Genomic DNA, 14,009 nt, shown 5'->3' with positions numbered 1-14,009 from the left:
CAGTGAAGAAAGCGGATGGTATGTTAGCATTCATAGCAAGAGGATTTGAGTATAGGAGCAGGGAGGTTCTGCTGCAGTTGTACAGGGCCTTGGTGAGACCGCACTTGGAGTATTGTGTACAGTTTTGGTCTCCTAATCTGAGGAAAGACATTCTAGCCTTAGAGGGAGTACAGAGAAGGTTCACCAGATTGATCCCTGGGATGGCAGGACTTTCATATGAAGAAAGACTGGATAGACTAGATTTATACTCGCTGGAATTTAAAAGACTGAGGGGGGATCTTATTGAAACATATAAAATTCTTAAGGGGTTGGAGAGGCTAGATGCGGGAAGATTGTTCCCGATGTTGGGGAAGTCCAGAACCAGGGGTCACAGCTTAATGATAACGGGGAAGTCTTTTAGGACCGAGATGAGAAAACATTTCTTCACACAGAGAGTGGTGAGTCTGTGGAATTCTCTGCCACAGAAGGTAGTTGAGGCCAGTTCATTGGCTATATTTAAGAGGGAGTTAGATGTGGCCCTTATGGCTAAAGGGATCAGGGGGTATGGAGAGAAAGCAGGTAGAGGTTATTGAGTTGGATGATCAGCTATGATCATATTGAATGGTGGTGCAGGCTCGAAGAGCCGAATGGCCTACTCCTGCACCTATTTTCTATGTTTCTAATATCCCAAGCCAAGCATGCATAGTGATTACTTAAACGTCCCAAATAATCAGATAACTCAATTAGTCCTTATCTCCGGAGTTTTCCTTGCCACAGGTTTCCTGGTTCAGTGGTGCAGCGGGTTTAACATGCGGTACTTCCTTTGACCCTTCACTGAGGTCTGCGTAGTCAGCAGCATTTTGTGTGGACCTTCCCATCGGGGCTCAAGGCAATTTTCCCGTCGGTAGGATCTCACGAATACCCAGTCTCCTGGCTGGTAGATACGGCAATCCGCAGTCGTCACGACCTTCTGGGCTTCAATTACCTGCTGATGGAAACGTTGAAGAATTCATGTTAGTGCCACACAATAATGCAACATGCTTTTCTTCACTCATGTTATGGATGTCCATCTGACGGAGAGGGGAGGAGCGACGCTTAGGCGCATGGGTTGTTCCCAAATACGACCTTGTGTGGAGATAGGCCGGTTACTCTGTTCAGTGCGCACCCATTGTCATGGGGGCCAGCTGAAGCGCCTCGGGCCACTTTAGTCCAGCCTCCTCGCACAAATTGCCCCATTTATTTTTCAGGACTCTATTTTGCCGCTCGATTTGATTGTGGGTGGTACGGAAAAGTGAAATGATGCTTGTGCTACAAAGCTTTTGACAGTTCCAGTACCACCTTGCCCGTAACGTATGGGCTATTGTCACTTGATATCTTCTCACGGATTCCAAACCTAAGGATGAGTATTGTAATAAACGTTTAACAACGGTTACAGCACCATTTCCAGAGTTGGATAGGCTTCTATCCATCGAGAAAGTTAATAAGCAAAAACGTGCATAATTATAACCCTGAACATTCAGCTATTTGTATAAAATCCATTTAGAGATTGAAGATATTTGGCATCGGTCCCCAACTGTCGCTCAGAAACATCGGCAGCAGCTTGCATATTTCTTACTTCATCATGGGGGAATAGAATTGGTGAATAGAATTCTGCAGACACTGAGGAATGTCCTGTTGTTTGGACTGGCAGCTGATGAACGTATCTGCTCGGGCATCTGAATGGTTTCTAAATGATTACAGATCATTAACTCTTGACAGAGTCCCAAGGGGCTATTCATGGTGTAGGGGCGATCATTATTGTAAACATTAGATAGTGTTCTTGGCGAGTGTTTGAAATATATTGTTGCAGGCAGCTTCCAACCCGGTGTCTACATTGACCACAATTTTTTTAAAAACATTTATTTTGCTTGCCCCTGCCTTGTGACCTAGCTCTTCCACTTCCCTTTCCAAACATCCTTTCCCTTTGGGTCCTAGGACCTTGAAAGTAAGATGTTTCTACCAGGATACTTACTGGTTTCTCGCTGGTTCTTTGCTGCTGTTGTTCAGCCTGGCGCTGACAATATTATAAAACAAGCAAAACATCCTCTGCGTTTGTTTTTGTTTCCCATCTTATGCAAATTACACAGACATTTGTTCGATAGGAGGTTGCAACCCGTGTACAATAGCACTGATTAAAGCACTTGCCTGTTCATAGTTCTATCCCCAATATTTTACAGAGGTGTTCAAACATGATCAACATCCTTGCCGTGTGTCTGAACAAAATAATAAATCTTCCCCCAGTCGAGTATAGACGAATATTTCCATAATACTAGAGAGGCTAAAAGGTCATCTACATATTGAACATCCTCAATGCTACCCGAGCCGTCAGATGTTCCTGTAAAGTCATTTGAAGCAAGTGAATCCCCAAATTTTCAGCTAGAATGCGGTGTTCACAAACAGAGTCACATTCAAGAGGTCGAGTATCTAATCGGAAGACATTCGCATCTAGGGCAGCTATCTTTGCCAGCAGTGTGCCTGAGTAATGTTCCACAAAATTCCACATTTTGCTTCCTGATTCCATCGACCATCCGAGATGGTCTATCAACAACTTTTTTGAAGTGATATCTGCGGTTCCATTTCCCTTAGCAGTTTGTCTACTGTCCTCACTGCTCCCTGTATCATTTAGTTGTTTGACCTGCAGCACCCCCCCCCCCCCCCCCCCCACACAGTAATTTTGGCACAAATGGTCCCGGGATCATTTTCTGTCCTTACTTGATTGACACGTGTTCTCCAACGCAATTAAGAACATCTGCAAAGAAAGTATGATTACATCGAAACATTTTTTTTCTAAGAAACAGCAAAACTAAACTTAGCATGTCAAATCTTGTGTAAAACCTTTAAAACTTCTGGAAATTAAAACATTATTGTGAGTAAAATAACTTTAAAGATTGCTCCCCTAACGTTCCACTCACTGAAGATACCAATTTCAAATTCCCAATTTAAATATACTTGAATCACATTTTCCCCACATACCAATTTCCTTCTGAAATGAAGGCATCTCATATCTGGAATAGAGACACTCATATTTATAACACCTGGATTCCACATGGCCAGTGCGGAATCCTGGACTCTCTCAAATCAATTTAAAAGAAAATAAACAGTTTAAAAAAACACAGATTGGACAAGACGAGACAAAACTCCATGCTCTTTCTTTAGAACCTTCACAAATAACCTGAAAAACAATAATTTTCACAGTGAAAACTTCCAACACATAATCCAAAGAATAAAGGAAAAGAAAAGATGGATGTGTGGCTCCAGTTCCACACAACTCACACAAGTTCCTTAAAGAGACACTGCCTCGTAAAACAGAGGAGCAGAATTTTTCAATGCTATTCCGTCTGCAGCATAAGATTCATTCAACATTCTCCCGATTTAAATTTAACAAACATATAACAGCCTTTGCGCTCACTCATGTATTTTCTCTTCCTATCATGCAAAGCAAAATTACACAAATGCCATACCTTTTCGTTTACCTTAGTACCTTACACTAGTTCTGTTCTGCACACTAGGGACAAAGCCAATTAACCTACAAACCTGCACGTCCGTGATGTGGGAGGCAATCGGAGCACACAGAGAAAACCCACGTGGTCACAGGGAGAGTGATGCTGGAAATTATTGATGTAGTAAATGTTCAACATGTTTAAAGTGAAACACCCTCACATCAACCTAAACTCCAACCATTTCCAAACCTCAAATTCCAAATTCTGATTTATTGCAGAGCTTGGATTATAGAGGTTGTAAAGCTTGTTAGACTGCGAATTGACGTGTACGCATTTGAAGGGGTGTCCGTACTTCATGTTCAGCTCGGGGACAGATCGATCTGCAAATTGTAGAAGCTTGCTGAGAATTGATGGGGTTAGTTCATTCAAAAAAATGCTCAAATGTCTGAAAATAAGTCTGTTGAACACAGAAACAAAGAACAGCCCACAAACTCAAGGCCACAACCAAAAAAACCCAAACAGAACTGTGAAAATCCCTTTACGACATGGAAGCAATTGATACATCCCAATCATCCCACACAGATAAGGAAGCCTGTTTAGTCAATAGTGTGTTCACCGTGTTCTGTGTGAAAGTTGTTACTGAATTCCATATTTTTTGTTTTGTTTTGTTAGTTACGATACTGTATGTTCTGTTTTTTGTTAAAGTCTGCAACCCTTCGATGCTCCGCTCCAATACCACACAGCCGCTGTGACTGAATATAGTGTCTTAAACACTACCTATAACTAACTACGATATTAGAATTTGTCTCGAGATTCTAAACTCCACAATTTCTGTTTTTATCCGTTAGCATCACCTTGGGGAGGCTGGGCCATTTTAGTTACAATCGCATTCATTCAGAAGGCAGTGGAGGCCAATTCTCTGAATGCATTCAAGAGAGAGCTAGATAGAGCTCTTAAGGATAGCGGAGTCAGGGGGTATGGGGGGAAGGCAGGAACTGGGTACTGATTGAGAATGATCAGCCATGATCACATTGAATGGCGGTGCTGGCTCGAAGGGCCGACTAACCTCCTCCTGCATCTATTGTCATGCACACTCACATGTAAAATGTCCACTCTACCCACCAGTCTTCCTTCCTATAGTTCTTCGTAGGACCCAGCCCACAGGTACCTAGTGGAAGACTTGAACCTACTGCTCCCCATTGCCGGGGGTTCCAAAACTCCCGCTGCAATAGCTATTCCATGTTCCTGCGCCACAATTGCCTCCTATACCTCTCTCGGCGACGAATGTGACGGCGTACTTCAACTACTCTGCACAGGAAGAAATCTGCGTTCCAGCGATAGGTTCAGTCTTGTTGCTCAAATATGACTCGGGGACTGACCTGTCGTAGGGGCTCAATTTTGTTCTCCCGTATAGTGAAGCTAAAGGTTAGTGAGTATGAAACTCCTGAATACACAGATACTGAGACCGGCCTCTTCCCACACAAAGCATTTACTCTTCACCCAACACAATCACATTGCTTTACTTTATCACTGCTTGTGTCCCTGCCCTCTCGGTTTACCACTACACAGTTGTGAACAACTTGCTCGGTGTCACAATAGACGGGATCACCTGTCGTGTAGCTACGGGAATCTCCGGATTTGCATCGGGATCTCCCTCTGTCGTGGGTCAGTTGCTGATTGCGGGACAACAAATCACAGACATTGTTGTTCCTGGAACCAGAAATGATCTATTCTACATTTTTCTTTAGCTACATCTCTTTTGATGTCTCGTTTTCACACCTTACGGCTCCTTATCTCGGTGCCTCCCTCTCCCCCGACTCTCAGTCTGAAGAAGGATCTCAACCCGAAACATCACCCACTCCTTCTATCCAGAGATGCTGCCGGGCCCGCTGAATTACTCCAGAATTGTGTGTCTATCTTCACCACAAACCAAGCCATCTGAGAAATAAACCGGGTAACCAACCACAAGAGTGAACGCTGGTTTCCTGCACAAACCGAGCTCAGACTCACTGCAGATAAAGCAGCCTCCCCGTGAGGAAGTCCTGAGCCTTGTTGGCTCTGCAGTGACCCGTGTCAATGGGAAAGGCTGTGGTTCACCATTGCTCCCCCTCAGGATGTGGTGCGGGACCGCACTGCTCAGTGTGGACAATACTAGCGCTGGAAACAATGATGGGCTGAAGGGGCTGCCCCCGGGAGAAGCAACAGCTGAGCAAAATGGCTGATCATTCTCAACCACTGGGTGAGGGTGGAGACGTCAACAGATGCCCCAAACCCGAGATAGTCAACCCGTTTCAGCAGGTGAGCCGACATCACGGGTCCTCAGCAGCCTCCACGCAGCCCAAGTCACCGTGGGTGGGAGAGAACTCGGTGAGAGTGGAAACCGAGTGAGGGCAGATCAGCCGGGCGTGGAATATCACTCCAGTGTCTACAGGACACGGCAGAGTGTGGAGAGCACAAGGAAGGTGCCAACCAGAAACCTCCCCTGTAATCTGAATCTATTAAGTAACCAACATAATCAAGCAGCCAACAATCAAAGACTTGCTCCGCCCGTCATTCCTGCTTCTCATTGCTCCAATCTGGCAGAAGGTACAGAAGCTTTTAACTTCGCACCACCAGACTCGGGAACAGCTTCTTTCCCTGTTATCAAGCTTCTGAATGGTCCATACATACTGTCTGATTCACTACCCCATTGTGGACATTGGAACTAGCTACAATGCTGGGAACTACAGGCTCTGCACCCTGCATCTTCCCCTTTGCCCTACCTATTGTACTTGAGTCTGACTTGATTGTACTTATGTAGTATCATCTGATCCTCTTGGATAGAATGCAGAACAAAGCTTTTCATTGTACTTTGGTATAGGTGACAATACTAAACTGAGAACTAAACCTATGGCTACGAATTTGTAAGAAGACTCCTGAAATTGCTGCGCAAAACACAAAGTGCTGGAGTAACTGAGTTCCTGTTTTGTCAAGATTCAATTATCAGTAGTTCTCTGTGTCTCCTGAAATTGCTGTTCTAATCTGGTGAGAATTCTATTGTCCAGGTGCAGCTCCTGAAGGGACATGTGGTGGAGTTGCAGAGGCAGTTGGATGACCTCAGGGCCATCCGAGAATGCGAGAGTTTCCTCGACAGGACCTATTGTGAGGCTGTCACGCCAAGGGTCCAGGTCGAGCGAAGGTGGGAGACTGTTTCCGGGGGGAGTGGACGTGGACTACAGGAGACCCCAGTGGCTGTGCCTATTGCAAATAGGTATACCCTCTTGGGAACTGTCGGGGCAGAAGATGTTTCCAGTCCGAGTGGCGGACCTGTTGGCAAGGATACTCGACAGGGGAGACCGAAGTCTGGAAGAGCCGTAGTGGTCGGTGACTCCATTGTCCGAGGGACGGACAGAAGATTCTGTGGCAGCAGGAGGGACTTGAGGATGGTCTGTTGCCTCCCTGGTGCCAGGGTTCAACACATCACGGACCGGCTTCAGAAAATCCTAGTGAGGGAAGGCGATCAACCTGAAGTCGTTGTGCACGTGGGCACGAATGACGTCGGGCGGAAGAGGAAGGAGGTGCTACAGCGGGAGTTTAGAGAGTTGGGAAAAGCGCTGAGAAGTAGGACGTCGAAGGTGGTTATCTCTGGACTGCTACCGGTACCTCGTGCTGGTGAGGCCAGGAACAGAGAGATAGAGGGTATGAATTTATGGCTGAGGGGCTGGTGCAGAGAGCAGGGATTTAGATTTCTGGACCACTGGGATCTCTTCTGGGCTAGGGGTGACTTGTACAAAAGGGACGGGTTGCATCTTAACAGCAGGGGGACAAACATTCTGGCAGGCAGGTTTGCTAGTGTGACACCTGTGGCTTTAAACTAAGTAGTGGGGGGGAGGGGTTAACAAATTGTGAATATGAAGATGAGGTCAAAGGGAATACAGGAGATATTGCAAAAGACTCTCGGAAGAATGGGAACAGAAGTTCTAGAGCGGAAAAGAAATTAAGGGCAGGGCCAATTGTGAACGATGTGAGAGAGGAGGTAAATACAGAAGTTAAAGTGTTGTACTTAAATGCGCGTAGTATAAAAAATAAAGTGGATGAGCTTGAGGCTCAGTTAGTCATGGGCAAGTATGATGTTGTAGGGATCACTGAGACATGGTTACAAGAGGACCAGGGCTGGGAACTGAATATTCAGGGGTACACAACGTATAGAAAAGACAGACAGGTGGGCAGAGGGGGTGGGGTTGCTCTGATGGTAAGGAATGATATTCATTCCCTTGCAAGGGGTGACATAGAATCAGGAGATGTTGAATCAGTATGGATAGAAATGAGAAATTGTAAGGGTAAAAAGACCCTAATGGGAGTTATCTATAGGCCCCCAAACAGTAGCCTCGACATAGGGTGCAAGTTGAATCAGGAGATAAAATTGGCGTGTCAAAAATGTAATGCTACGGTGGTTATGGGAGATTTCAACATGCAGGTAGACTGGGAAAATCAGGTTGGAAATGGACCCCAGGAAAGAGAGTTTGTAGAGTGCCTTCGAGATGGATTCTTAGAACAGCTTGTACTGGAGCCTACCAGGGAGAAGGCAATTCTGGATTTAGTGTTGTGTAATGATCCTGATCTGATAAGGGGACTAGAGGTAAAAGAGCCATTAGGAGGCAGTGATCACAACATGATAAGTTTTACTCTGCAAATGGAAAGGCAGAAGGGAAAATCGGAAGTGTCGGTATTACAGTATAGCAAAGGGGATTACAGAGGCATGAGGCAGGAGCTGGCCAAAATTGATTGGAAGGAGGCCCTAGCAGGGAAGACGGTAGAACAGCAATGGCAGGTATTCCTGGGAATAATGCAGAGGTTGCAGGATCAATTTATTCCAAAGAGGTGGAAAGACTCTAAGGGGAGTAAGAGACACCTGTGGCTGACGAGGGAAGTCAGGGACAGCATAAAAATTAAGGAGAGGAAGTATAACATAGCAAAGAAGAGTGGGAAGACAGAGGATTGGGACTCTTTTAAAGAGCAACAAAAGTTAACTAAAAAGGCAATACGGGGAGAAAAGATGAGGTACGAGGGTAAACTAGCCAATAATATAAAGGAGGATAGCAAAAGTTTTTTTAGGTACGTGAAGAGGAAAAAAATAGTCAAGGCAAATGTGGGTCCCTTGAAGACAGAAGCAGGGGAATTTATTATGGGGAACAAAGAAATGGCAGACGAGTTAAACCGTTACTTTGGATCTGTCTTCACTGAGGAAGATACACACAATCTCCCAAATGTTCTAGGGGCCGGAGAACCTAGGGTGATGGAGGAACTGAAGGAAATCCACATTAGGCAGGAAATGGTTTTGGGTAGACTGATGGGACTGAAGGCTGATAAATCCCCAGGGCCTGATGGTCTGCATCCCAGAGTACTTAAGGAGGTGGCTCTAGAAATAGTGGAAGCATTGGAGATCATTTTTCAATGTTCTATAGATTCAGGATCAGTTCCTGTGGATTGGAGGATAGCAAATGTTATCCCACTTTTTAAGAAAGGAGGGAGAGAGAAAACGGGTAATTATAGACCAGTTAGTCTGACATCAGTGGTGGGGAAGATGCTGGAGTCAATTATAAAAGACGAAATTGCTGAGCATTTGGATAGCAGTAACGGGATCATTCCGAGTCAGCATGGATTTACGAAGGGGAAATCATGCTTGACAAATCTACTGGAATTTTTTGAGGATGTAACTAGGAAAATTGACAAGGGAGAGTCAGTGGATGTGGTGTACCTCGACTTTCAGAAAGCCTTCGACAAGGTCCCACATAGGAGATTAGTGGGCAAAATTAGGGCACATGGTATTGGGGGTAGGGTACTGACATGGATAGAAAATTGGTTGACAGACAGAAAGCAAAGAGTGGGGATAAATGGGTCCCTTTCGGAATGGCAGGCAGTGACCAGTGGGGTACCGCAAGGTTCGGTGCTGGGACCCCAGCTATTTACAATATACATTAATGACTTAGACGAAGGGATTAAAAGTACCATTAGCAAATTTGCAGATGATACTAAGTTGGGGGGTAGTGTGAATTGTGAGGAAGATGCAATAAGGCTGCAGGGTGACTTGGACAGGTTGTGTGAGTGGGCGGATACATGGCAGATGCAGTTTAATGTAGGTAAGTGTGAGGTTATTCACTTTGGAAGTAAGAATAGAAAGGCAGATTATTATCTGAATGGTGTCAAGTTAGGAGGAGGGGGAGTTCAACGAGATCTGGGTGTCCTAGTGCATCAGTCAATGAAAGGAAGCATGCAGGTTCAGCAGGCAGTGAAGAAAGCCAATGGAATGTTGGCCTTCGTAACAAGAGGAGTTGAGTATAGGAGCAAAGAGGTCCTTCTACAGTTGTACCGGGCCCTGGTGAGACCGCACCTGGAGTACTGTGTGCAGTTTTGGTCTCCAAATTTGAGGAAGGATATTCTTGCTATGGAGGGCGTGCAGCGTAGGTTCACTAGGTTAATTCCCGGAATGGCGGGACTGTCGTATGTTGAAAGGCTGGAGCGATTGGGCTTGTATACACTGGAATTTAGAAGGATGAGGGGGGATCTTATTGAAACATATAAGATAATTAGGGGATTGGACACATTAGAGGCAGATAACATGTTCCCAATGTTGGGGGAGTCCAGAACAAGGGGCCACAGTTTGAGAATAAGGGGTAGGCCATTTAGAACGGAGATGAGGAAGAACTTTTTCAGTCAGAGGGTGGTGAAGGTGTGGAATTCTCTGCCTCAGAAGGCAGTGGAGGCCAGTTCGTTGGATGCTTTCAAGAGAGAGCTGGATAGAGCTCTTAAGGATAGCGGAGTGAGGGGGTATGGGGAGAAGGCAGGAACGGGGTACTGATTGAGAGTGATCAGCCATGATCGCATTGAATGGCGGTGCTGGCTCGAAGGGCTGAATGGCCTACTCCTGCACCTATTGTCTATTGTCTATTGTCTATTGTCTATTGTCTATTGTGAGCTTCCCCTGTAATTTTAGATTGTTAGATATAAAGTCACTGACTTTACATACTCTTGGATGGCGTCTTGAAGGTAAAGTCATTGACACAGAGACAAAGTGCCAGGGTGTAGGGGCTCCTTGTCAAGGTTTACAATCCTAATATAGACACAGAAAGCTGGAGTAACTCAATGGGACAGGCTGCATCTCTGGAGATAAGGAATGGGTGCCGTTTCGGGTCGAGACCCTTCTTCAGACTGGTTAAGGACAAGGGAAACGAGAGATATAGACGGTGATGTGGAGAGATAAAGAACAATGAATGGGAACAGTGGGAGAGCTGGAGGAATCACAGAGGGGGAGCAGCGGGAGAAGGTATTGCAGAACTCTCCTCGGAGAGAGGAGGAGAACTTCTTCAAAGTAGACATACCTTGAGGAGATTTCGCAGTGGCGCAGACAAAATGTGTAAGAAGAAACGGCAGATGCTGGTTTAAACCAAAGAAAGACACAAAAAGCTGGAATAACTCAGCGGGAAAGGCAGCATCTCTGGAAAGAGGGAATGGGTGACATTTTGGGTCGAGAACCAAAACGTCATCCATTCCTTCTCTCCAGACATGCTGTCTGTCCCGCTGAGTTACTCCAGCTTTTTGTGAATCGTCTGGTTAGCCACAGTTGAGCTGCCTTCCCAGTTTTATATTTTCGTCAGACAGGGATGAACAATTTTTGGAGCTCATCCATGTGGTCTTTAATCTTTGGCCATTGCATCTCCACTGTCAACCCTTTAAGTATAATTTGCCAGTCTATCCTAGCCAATTCCTCATACCTTCAAAGTCTCCTTTCGTTTTCAGTACCATAGTCTCTGAATTACTGTAACCGTGTCACTCTCCATCCTAATGCAGAAGAATGCAAACAACTGCGTACTAGAAATGTAAGAGTCAAGGGGTGAAACAGCTCACGACCATAAAATGATTACATTTGACACAGTTCTAACGACTATAATGTGCTGAGTTAAAAGATGAGGTGATTTCCTTCCTTCATTTTATGGAGCCACAAGCAACCGCAAATGCTAGAATCTGGACTAAAACACAAACTGCTGGAGTTATTCAGGCATTCTGGTTCAGGATCTCAGCTCAAACCATGACAATCCCTTTCCCCCCACAGATGCTGCTTGACCCGATGGGTCAACAATGTGGGAAACACAAGAGGGATGAACAATTTTTTGGAGTTCATCCATGCGGTCTTTAAATCTTTGCCATTGCATCTCCACCGTCAACCCTTTAAGTGTAATTTTCCAGTCTATCCCAGCCAATTCCCATCTCATACCTTCAAAGTCTCCTTTCAGGACCCTAGTCTCTGAATTAATTGTGTCACTCTCCATCCTGATGCAGAATTCCACCATGTTATGGTCACTGTTGCCTAAGGGGCTTTGCCCAACAAGATTGGTAATTAATCCTCATTACACAATACCCTGTCTAGGATGGCCTGCCCTCTAGTCGGTTCCTCACATTAAGGCACAAAGCTTTCAATTAAAAAAAAAAAATCTCTCTTCTGCCTTTTGCTTCTGTCCTTTTATGGCCCTCTGTCTCCTTGCATTGGTTCCCATCCCCCTGCCCTGATAGTTTAAACGTGACCATACCTACGTTCTCTTTCCCATTAACTGCACGCATATGCTTCCACGTTGTTGACCCCACCCCCACTGTTTAGTTTAAACTCATCTATGTAGCACTAGCAAATCAGCCTGAAGAAGTGTCTCGACCCGAAACATTGTCTATCCATTTGCCCTGGAGATGATTTCTGACCTGCTGAGTTACTCCAAGACCTAGTCTCTTTTTTTGTAAATGACCTTCTGCAGTTCTTTGTGTCCAGATATTAGAACAAATATATTTAATAAACAGTGTCCGCATGTCCTATTTTTTTCAGGGATGCATCGATATGCTCTCCATGAAGCTTCATTATACGGTTATTTATTGCCGTGTTCATCTCCTTAAAATAGCGCCTGTTGAAATTAAAGGAGTAAACCACTGTTTTATACAAGCTACACATATAGCAGTGAAGTGCCGTACATTCTACCTCCTGAGGGAATTCACCTCCTTCATCATGACTGTGGTCTACTTTCCCCTCCAGGCAGATGTCCGTTTAGCACTGGAGGAGCTGCACACCATGGTCAACAAACCCTAGATGTTGTACCTCGATACCTTTCCTATCATAGCCAGGGACTTCAACAAGGACAATTTGAAAAAGTCACTTCCTAACTGCTATCAGTGTGTGTGCCTACAGCACCAGAGGATAAAACACCCCCCAACACTGCTATTCCACCTTCAAAGATGCCTATTGCTCCATCCCTTGCCCTCACTTTGGGAAGTTGGACCACCTAACTGTGCTCCTTCTTCCTGCGTGTAGGCAGCGACTGAAGAGCACAACTCCAGTGGTGAGGACCGCACAGAGAAGGCAAAAGGAATGACCACGATTGCATGGAGTCGGTAGACCAGATGGTCAAGGACTCAGCAATAGAACCGAATACACCCTTGATTGTTCCTGACTTACAAGAAAATATATGGAGGGAAATGTTCGCACCAAAACCCATCCAAGTGTTCCCCAACTAGAAGCCTTGGATAAACCAGGAGATCCTGAAATCTCAGGCATTCAAGTCTGGCGACGCAGGTTCATACAGGACGTCCTGGTACGACCTTGATAAGGTCATCAAAAAGGCAAAGAGACACTTATGCTCTAAATTGAAGGGTGGGGTCAACATTTGGTAGCTGTGTCCAGGCCTGCACGCAATCATTCCTACAAGGCGAAACCAAGTGGTAGCTCAAGTGACAGCGAGATATTACTCCCAGACAAGCCTAATGTGTTCTACGCATGCTTCAAAAGAGAGAATACTGATGTGCCTTCTCAGCTCCCTATAGCTCCTGATGGCAATGTAATCTCAATCACTGAATTCAACATCAGAAGATCCTTTATGTGGGTGAACCCTTGGAAAGTGTCTGGACCTGATGGTGTTCCAAGCCACATTCTCAAAACATACACGGACATAATTCCTGGAGTTTTTTGAGGACATCTTCAAGATCCGAGGTTCCCACTTGGTTTGAAAGGGCATCAATAATACTGGTGCCAAAGAAGAGTAAGATGACTTGATGCAATGACTACCAACCAGTCGCACTAATGTTGGTGGTGATGAACAGGTTGATTATGGTGCACATCAACTCCTACTTTAGCAAGAAACTGGACTCACTACAACTTGCCTACCTCCACAATAGATCATAGATTCATAGAGGAAACAGGCCCTTCAGTCTAACTTGTCCATGACAAGCAAGATGACCCATCTAAGCTAATCCTATTTGCCCACATGTGTCCCTATCCCTCTAAACTTTTTCGATTCAAGTAACTGTCCAAGTGTCTGTCCAAGTGTCTTTTAAATGCTGTTATAGAATCTACCTCAACTATCTCTTCTGGCAGATCGTTCCATGTAACCACCACCCTCTGAGTGAAAAGGTCACTCCTCAGGTTTGTATTCAATCTTGCTCCTTTCACCTTAAACATATGTATTCTTTTTCTCCATTCCCCTACCCTGGGTAAAAAAGTGTCCATTCACTCTATCTATTCCCCTCATGATTTTATAC

This window comes from Rhinoraja longicauda, unplaced genomic scaffold, assembly GCF_053455715.1.
Source record: "Rhinoraja longicauda isolate Sanriku21f unplaced genomic scaffold, sRhiLon1.1 Scf000537, whole genome shotgun sequence".
Classification (NCBI taxonomy): Eukaryota; Metazoa; Chordata; class Chondrichthyes; order Rajiformes; family Arhynchobatidae; genus Rhinoraja; species Rhinoraja longicauda.
This window is presented reverse-complemented; position numbering follows the sequence as displayed.